Here is an 8,678-nt window from a genome sequence, read left to right as displayed (position 1 = left end):
CATTTGCCATACTGGCCTCCAGTTCCATCCAAGATCTCGAGCAATTGTCCAAAGTTTGAAGGAATAGTGAAAGAGGATCCACAAGCCCATGTGATGAAATATCACCTATGGTGCTCCTCGAATTCCTATGTTGATGATTCCATTTGTCTTCGACTTTTCCAATGAACTCTTACAGGTGCTGTAGCCAAGTGGTATATCGAGCTACCTCGAAATACCTATCATGACTTTAACACTCTTGCCATGGCCTTTCTCCCACATTTCCAATTTTTGGTTCGCTATGAAATTGGCACCCATCTGCTAATGTCACTCAAGAAAGACACTGCAACCCACATCTTCGATCACATCCATGAATGGAGACGTAGGTGCCGCCTGATTAAGTTTGAGATTGTTGATCATTTGTTGACCGAGTGGTTCAATAAATCATTCGTTAGCAAAATTGTTGAGGACATTACTATGGGTGGATGCGTCACTGAGGAACAAGCCATCACACATGCCCAGTATCTAGACCTCGTCTATTCACAATATGGCACGTCATACGATATTTTACTTGATGCGCCCAGACCATCATCTGATCTGAAGACATCTAAGTCTCCGGCTACACCTCCTGTTGATGGAGTAATTGGTTCAGTGACTCAAACCCCTGCAAAATCTTCTTCCAAATAGAATTTGGTCTCCAACACTGCTTCCAATGATTCCTCTCATAATTCATCAGGTCCTGGTAAACCCTCAGAGGTTCACATTGTCCACTCTACTGCAACAGACAAATCCTCTAAAGGTAAGAAGAAAGGCAAAGGAAAGGGTAAAGTCCATGCCTCGAAATAGGGCCCTCCTAAGTCATTTGCTGGTGATGCTTCCCAACGAAAGCCCAAATATCAATGCCTCATCTGTGAGGAGGATCACTATACTAAGGATTGTCCCAGACGATCCGAAGTTAGTCGTTTTCTCAAAGGGATCCTAGCTATCCTGAAAGAGCCCCTTCCATCCCAACAGGCCCAAATGGTAGAACAGCCTCAGTCATCCTCTTCCTCAGGTTCACAAGTGTTCATGATGAATACACCGATTAACGTGGCTACTAGGTCAAAATATTATCAAACTCCTACCCTGACAACAACGAAAGAGAAAGAAGGTACCCCTTCTTCTTCTACCCCGTCTAGTTCTGGTCCTCTCCATATAGAGCGATCTAATCCTGATTCCTCCATTCGACCACCTTCTTGAGGTGTGCTACGAAAGTCCTTGTACAATCCAAATGCTCGAGTCTCTCAACATTATAACATTGTTGAAGATTTGGCTCAAGTGCCATCAGCTATGTCAGCTCTTGAGGTCCTTCAAAATTGTCCTTCTTAGCAGAAATCATTATTGTCAGCTATTAGGGGTATTGATCCAACTGAATCTAATCTCATTTGTTTTGACCTGGAAAACCATGTTCCACATTTACCTCATCGGATTGCCTTCCTCATTCAGATAATCATACATAGGACCATCATCAATGAAGGTGCTTCTACCTGCATCATGTTTATCACTTGTTGGAAGGAAATTGGTTCTCCTACTCTGAACCAGTCCCTTAACATTTTGGGAGCTTTTGACGGGTGCGATTCGTGACCATTTAGTGTCCTTCCCAACCTTTCCATTACTTTGGAGGGCAAGACAGTACACGTCAAAGTACAGATCGTTGACAATAATATTAACTACAATATTCTACTTGGATGGAGCTGGAACCATGCCATGCATGTTGTAGCCCCTCCCCCGTGTGATTCGTTTTCCTCATCAAGGGAAGATAGTCACAGTCGACCAATTATCCTTCTTTGCCTCTTCCTCTTCGGATGGCAATTTTCCTTATGTAAAGCACACCGGTGCTCCTCATGAGAGTGTGGGGCAGGACTCTTTAAGGATCTTGCCTTGATGGGTATTTTTCCACTCCCACCTCCTCATGTTGCCTCTGTCATTATGATCTCGGTCAAGTCTGATCCTTGGGTCATTCCCTCACTAGATCTTCTTGATACATGGGGTGAGGTTATGTCATTAAGACCTGCCAAAATTAATTATGTGGAGATTGTTTTGGCTTTGCCTTTAGTACCCTCTAATCATCCAGTTTCGAGAACATCTCTCGATGCATATTCTCAATCCCTATGGCTTGGTTCTTCGGAATCTCCTGATCCCTTAGCCGAGACTTTTCTTTCTGACAAGAGTATCATGGAAGTAATGTCTCGGGAGGAAGTACCTTGGAACGACACTCATCATCGTTCCTTATTCTTGCTTGGCCCGGCGGTCATGTCTACTTGTCTCGATAACTTCTCTTCTCAGTTCTAGACCCTACCACTTCAGACGCTGATCATGACTCATGAAGTTTTGTCTGAAGGGAACATGTGTAACATTACCCAAATGATGCCAATTGATATTTCTGTTAATCCTAGTGTCATTGAAAATGTCCATATTGGGGTGACTTGTTCTCCAGATGAGATCAAGCTCTATACTCATATATTCGAAGAGTTCCGGGATGTTTTTGCGTGCTCATATGAAGAAATGCCCGACATTGACCCAAGTATAGTCATGCACAACATTCCAACTTACCTTCATGCGAAGCTCATTCACCAACGGCTTCGCCCAGTGCACCCTAGAAAAGTAGCCTCCATTAAGGGTGAAGTTGAAAAAATTCTGAAAGCTGGATTTATTTATCCAATCCCTCTTACAAATTGGGTGTTGAATATTGTAACGGTGACAAAGAAAAAAGGCACTATTCACGTTTGCGTCGATTACTGTGATCTCAATCATGCCTGTCCAAAGGATAATTACTCCACTCCCTTCATTGACCAGATCATTGATGAATGTGTTGGGAGTGAATTCTTTTCCTTTATGGACAGTTTTACTGGTTACAACTAGATAAACATTGCATTGGGTGATCCAGATAAGACAACCTTTATCTGTCTGTGGGGAACCTTCACGTATAAAAAGCTCCCTTTTGGCCTTAAGAATGTTGGGGCTACATTTCAAAGAGCGATGTCTTATGCATTCCACGACATTCGAAACATCATTCAACCTTATTTGGATGATATTCCCGCTCATTCTCGTAAATGCCATGATCATCTTGATCATCTCTGGCAAATTTTTCTTCGCTGTAGACACTACAACATTCGGCTGAATCTGCATAAATGTGTCTTTTGCGTCGAATTCGACAACTCCTTGGCTTTATCGTTTTGAAAGAAGGCATTGACCTTGATCCTCTTAAAGTCTAGGCCATTATTAATTTACCCCCTCTATCTTTGTTGCATCAACTGCAGAGTCTGTAGGGAAAATCAAATTTCCTTCATCATTTCATACCAAACTATGCTGAGGTAGCTTCAGGGTTCACCCGGTTGCTTAAGCAAGGAACCCAATTTATTTGGGATGAGGCTGCCCAAAAGTCTTTTGTTGACCTACAAGCTGTCCTCATAAATGATCCTTTGCTGCACCCTTTGAACTATCATCACGATTACTTCCTTTATCTAGTTGCAGCCTCTAGTACCATCGATATGGTGTTGGTACAGGACAATGACAAAGGCAATGAACATGTTATTTTATACCTTAGTCACAACCTCCTCGACATTGAGATGCGTTATGCTCATGTTGAGAAGTTGGCTTTGGCTACAGTACAGGCTGTTCAACACTTTCGGCATTACATTCTCCTTCGCACTACCACTGTGACTTTCGAATGCACCCCATGACCTATATCCTGAATTGTCAGTTGCTGGGGGGCAATTATTCGAAGTGGAATGTCATCCTCCAAGAATTCAATTTGGTGTTCACTATTGCCAAATCTAAGAAATCACTAGTCTTCGCTGAGTTGATTTTCTCCCTTCCCTCTGCTTCTCTTCCTGCTGGTGTTGATGAGCAGCTCCCAGACGAGACTCTTTTCTTGATTAGCAGTCTTGACCCCTAGTATAGTGACATCCACCTTATGGTCTGTGTTGACCAAGGATGATCACTGATGCATTCAGAATCAATCCCAACGTTACCGTATCATTGGAAATACTTTATACCGCATCAATGTCGATTCAATGCTTCACCACTGTCTCACTCTCAAGGAGGCTGAGAGAGTCTTGAATGACTGCCATTTTGGCGCATGTAGTGGTCACCTGTTTGGATATGCTACTGCTAAAAAAATCCTTCGCGCTAGTTATTTTTAGCCCTCCATCTTCAAGGATTGCATCCTTGCTGTTTGCAAGTGCCATGAGTTCCAAATTTATCAGTGAAAAATGTGCGCCCCACCTGCTCACCTACACCTTGTTATTATCATTGGTCCTTTTGCCAAATGAGGCATCGGCTATATGACATGTAACCCTCGTTCAACGGGGGGCATGATTATATTATCTTTGTTGTGGATTATTTCATCAAATGGGACGAAGTGATGCCTACATACTTTGCGGATGGTAAAACAATGGCTCAATTTCTATTCAATCACGTTATTTCCAGGTTTGGAGTGCCTCATGACATTGTCATCGACCATGGCTCCCATTTTCGAGATTACATGATAGCTGAGCTGACTTCTACATTGGGCTTGCGCCACGATGGCTCAACCCCGTATTACCTTCAGGCTAATGGCCAAGTTGAAGCTGTGAACAAAGTCTTGGTTACGATGCTTCAACGCACGATTGGGATGCACAAGTCAAATTGGCATCTCATGCTCTTTTCATCTCTGTGGGCTTATCGAACTTCGACCAAGGACGCAATTGGATTCACACCATTCCAACTAGTCTACGGTCTGGAAGCAACTTAACGATTGAGTGCGAAATTCCCTCACTCAAGATGGTTGTCGAACTTCTCCCTGAGACCTCACCTCAGGAAGAGTGCCTCTTATATTTAGAACTACTAGATGAGACTCACCATCTTGCTGATTTGGTTATCAAAGCATAGAAAAAGTGGGTTAAGTCCCATTTTGATCAGTTTGTCTCTCCTCGAGCTTTTTCTGAGGGCGATTTGGTTCTTCTGTATGATCAGGCTAATGATAAGCTAGGGGTAGGCAAGTTCGAACCCATCTGGCATGGGCCCTACATTGTTAAACGTGTGTTACAGAAAGGGTCTTATGAGCTAATTGACTATGAGGGCAATCCCTTAGACAAGACCTGTAATGGGCTTTATCTCAATAAGTACTATGCCTAGGTCATCTTGCATGGATAATTTTGTACAGTAGTGCTTTATTCATTTTTGTGCAGTGCAGTTTGGTGTGTTGTTTTTCAAGTAGCTTTCCTGCTTATTATGTTTTTACCTGCTTTGCAGATGTCTGCGTCTCCTCACATTGATTTTGCTGATGGTGCTTGCCATAGTACCTAGAATCTATCATCCGCAGCATGGGCTATTTATGACCCCCATGGTGAGTTGAAATCTTCAAGGTATTTTTTTAGGTCGAACAACTAATAACATTGCTGAGTACAATGCAGTTATCGAATTGTTGTCAGAAGCTATTGCTCTTGATGTCCAGGAATTGGTTGTCAACCTTGATTCACAACTTGTTGTTCTTCAACTCTATGGGCAATATTCCATCAGAAACCCTCAGATATTGAGAATATATCTACATATTCGTTTATTGGAGAGAAATTTTGATTACATTACATATAATAATATTCCCAGGCATATGAATATGTTGAAAGATGAATTAGCTAATTATGTGTTGGATAGACATTTGTGAAACATGTAAAAATACAAAAAATTTGTACCATAGTAAGAAAGGAAATATAGCATATATATATGTCGATAATGTTTGTCATACATCAAAACCCCAAAAAAATAATATGTGTGTTCAAATACATCTATGGCTTGCAAGCCTTATACACCCGTGGCTCGCAGGCCTAAAAAATGTAGCATGCTAGACCTATGAACTAATCAGCATGGTGATCATTGTAGCACGTAAATGATCATACTACACGAGTCAGCAGTCGGCGGATCCGGTCTGATACCCTCACTGTGTGCCTCTGATACTGGTGTGGGATGTCACCCACCCTGGCATACTCTGGGATACCATGGGTCAATCCCTCAAGGTTCCGCACGATCTCCTCATTATCGCTTCCTTCTTGATAAGGAGTGATATCGAACTACCGAGCAAAGCACCTAGAAATAGGGGACATCCCAGCAGGGTGCTCTGGTCCTACATCTACATTTACAAAATTGAAATGTCATGAATGCATGTATTTCAAAAACAATAAAAAAAAATCAAAATTGTTTGTTTTTACCTCCATCATCATAATCCTCTCCCTCTAGGAGCAGCATATCTGGATCGCCGCGAAAGTCGGTACCGCTATAGGGCCAATCCTCTACTATGATTAGATGTTGCTGTAGCCATGAGAAGAAGGCGGGCTTATATGACATCTATTGGCCCCTGGTAATCCTAGGCATCAATGCACTCCAACGGACCATCCGTGGGTCTCGTGGCAATGGCGGTTCCACCTCAGCAAGATGGTAGTGAAATAGTGGGACCCGCTCCAAAAAGAAGGTCACTAGAATGGAACCGTAGCAAAACTGCTTTAGGTTTCCCACCTTGGCTTTTGATAGTTGGCGCTTCATGTTTACCTTCATGGCTTCCGCCCAGTTGAAGATAGTCGGCACCGTACAATCAATAGCATACTGAAACTTCGACTTGTTGGACTCATGCTGTGCTTGAGCCCCAACCACTCTATTGATGGTCAACAACAACACTTTCAGCACAAGATCCTGAACACTCATGATCTCTATCTTGCCGCTCTTCGATTTTAGTGCTTTTGGGCAGTGTTTTGCGAGCAACATGTTCACACTTGCCCCAATAGGCTTGGACCCATACAGATTGACTAGTTCGCCTCTTTGAGAAATTCCTGTGATGAAATAAATGTTGGAAGTTTCCAACTCCAGTTCTTGGTCCCGGATCATAAAAACTTCTTGATTGACATCCCAGAGACTGATCAAATATGGTAGAAATTTGGGTTGAGCCCGCACACCTAGTGTGAGGAAAAATTTGAGGAGCCCATAGTTCCTCAAGGAATTCAAGCAATTTGGGTCTGCGATTGCTTGTGTATTAATGTCCTCATGCTTGTGTTCCTTCCAATCAACCATTTTTCGTGATGTTTTCCCTGCAAAAACCATAAATCAAGTCAATAATCATCCTTGGCTAGAGAAATTTAGATCAAATCAGAGAAATTGGGCAAAAACTTGAAAATTTTGTGTTCACGGTGCCAACGTGACTATTTTAAAAATAGTAGCATCGACGGCATGCTTGACAGTGTTACTAACCCCCAATCAGTGCGATTCCATGCCCAGAAATCACGCCGACCTAGGGCGATTTTTTTGTTGCTAAAACCTCCTCAATAAATCTAAAAAAAGGTTAAAAACAGGAAAAATGAGCATTAAAATGAAGCTAAAGTTCTTGGCTCTTACCTGCAACTAACAAATCGTTGAAGGGCCTCCCGGATCTCCCGCAATTTGCTCCTGAAAAACTACGGCACAAATGGGTGAAAAGTTCTCCACACAAGGTAAAATGGTAAAATTGGAAAAATTAATTACTTTTTCCTCCTTTTATTCAGTTTTCATAAAAACATTAGGGTTTTTAAACTTTTTTAACCTATTTTGCCTTAGAAATTGGATAATGCATTTACCTTTTGTGCAACGACAGATGAGGGATTATTGATGATGGTACTAGAGTCACGTTTAAACTCTTTTCTCGACTCGTAAAACTCAAATGAAAAGATTGTCGAGTATTTTTCCCTTTTTAACTCGTAAAAGAGAATAAAAATGGGGGGTTCGCTTTCAAGCTCTTTTTCGACTCTTTAAACACAAAAAGATTGTTGAGCTCTTGTCATTTTGAACTCATTAAAGGCTACGAAACGTAGTTTACCTAGTATACATTTACCCCTTTTCGGATTGGGATAAACTATTTACGAAAAAGGTACTCCTTGACTGGAATGGTCAAGTGGTTCTCTCAAGTATCATTTTCTAGCTTTTTGGGATCAAGAGACACAAATGTATGAAAAGGGACCATGTGGAGTTTTCTTTTCTGTGTCTTTTTCAAACTCTCTAAACATGAAAAAGATATTGAGTTACACCTTTATTAGACTCATTAAAAGATTAAAAGACATTGGATTCGTCACCATGAGGGACATGAGCTTCTCATTCCTAGGGCTCATTAAACTTGCTAGATCGGATTTGTCTGAAGGATGAAATTACATGCAAGAACATGTTATCCCCTTCAAGCGTGCGATAAAAAATAATTGGGGTACATGCTAGAAATGGTGGGGGAAAATTGGAAATTCTATGAATTGTGTCAGCAGCTCACTCTTGAACATGACACTTTCTGCTTCGTGTCGGGTTGGGATGTCATCCTTTTCATCATTGAACTTCCTGGGTTGGGCCATTAAATTTTTCCTTCCATTTGATCTCTGCCACGTCATCATGACCACCGATCTCATGGATCCAAAAGCTGCCAAACTCTAGAGTTGTGTCGCTGATATGTTCAAGAGTTAGTCCCTCTGTGGTTACACTTACTCTTGATCCTCTGTATCATCTGAAATCATTGCATCCCTTTGTCTCGTGTCGATGATGTGGGATACATCACGACCCTCCTTCAACACAGTCTATTCCTGTTGACTTCAGCTCATTATCCAAGAAGTTGGCCAAGAGACTCCCTTCCAGTATCTTAGAGCTTGCATGCCCTAATGGCGATTTCTTCTCACTCGACGATAAGT

This window comes from Pinus tabuliformis, chromosome 1_2 (assembly GCF_031772625.1).
Source record: "Pinus tabuliformis cultivar Carrire ecotype Pingquan chromosome 1_2, CPIR1, whole genome shotgun sequence".
Classification (NCBI taxonomy): domain Eukaryota; kingdom Viridiplantae; phylum Streptophyta; class Pinopsida; order Pinales; family Pinaceae; genus Pinus; species Pinus tabuliformis.
Note: the sequence above shows the minus strand (reverse complement) of the source record.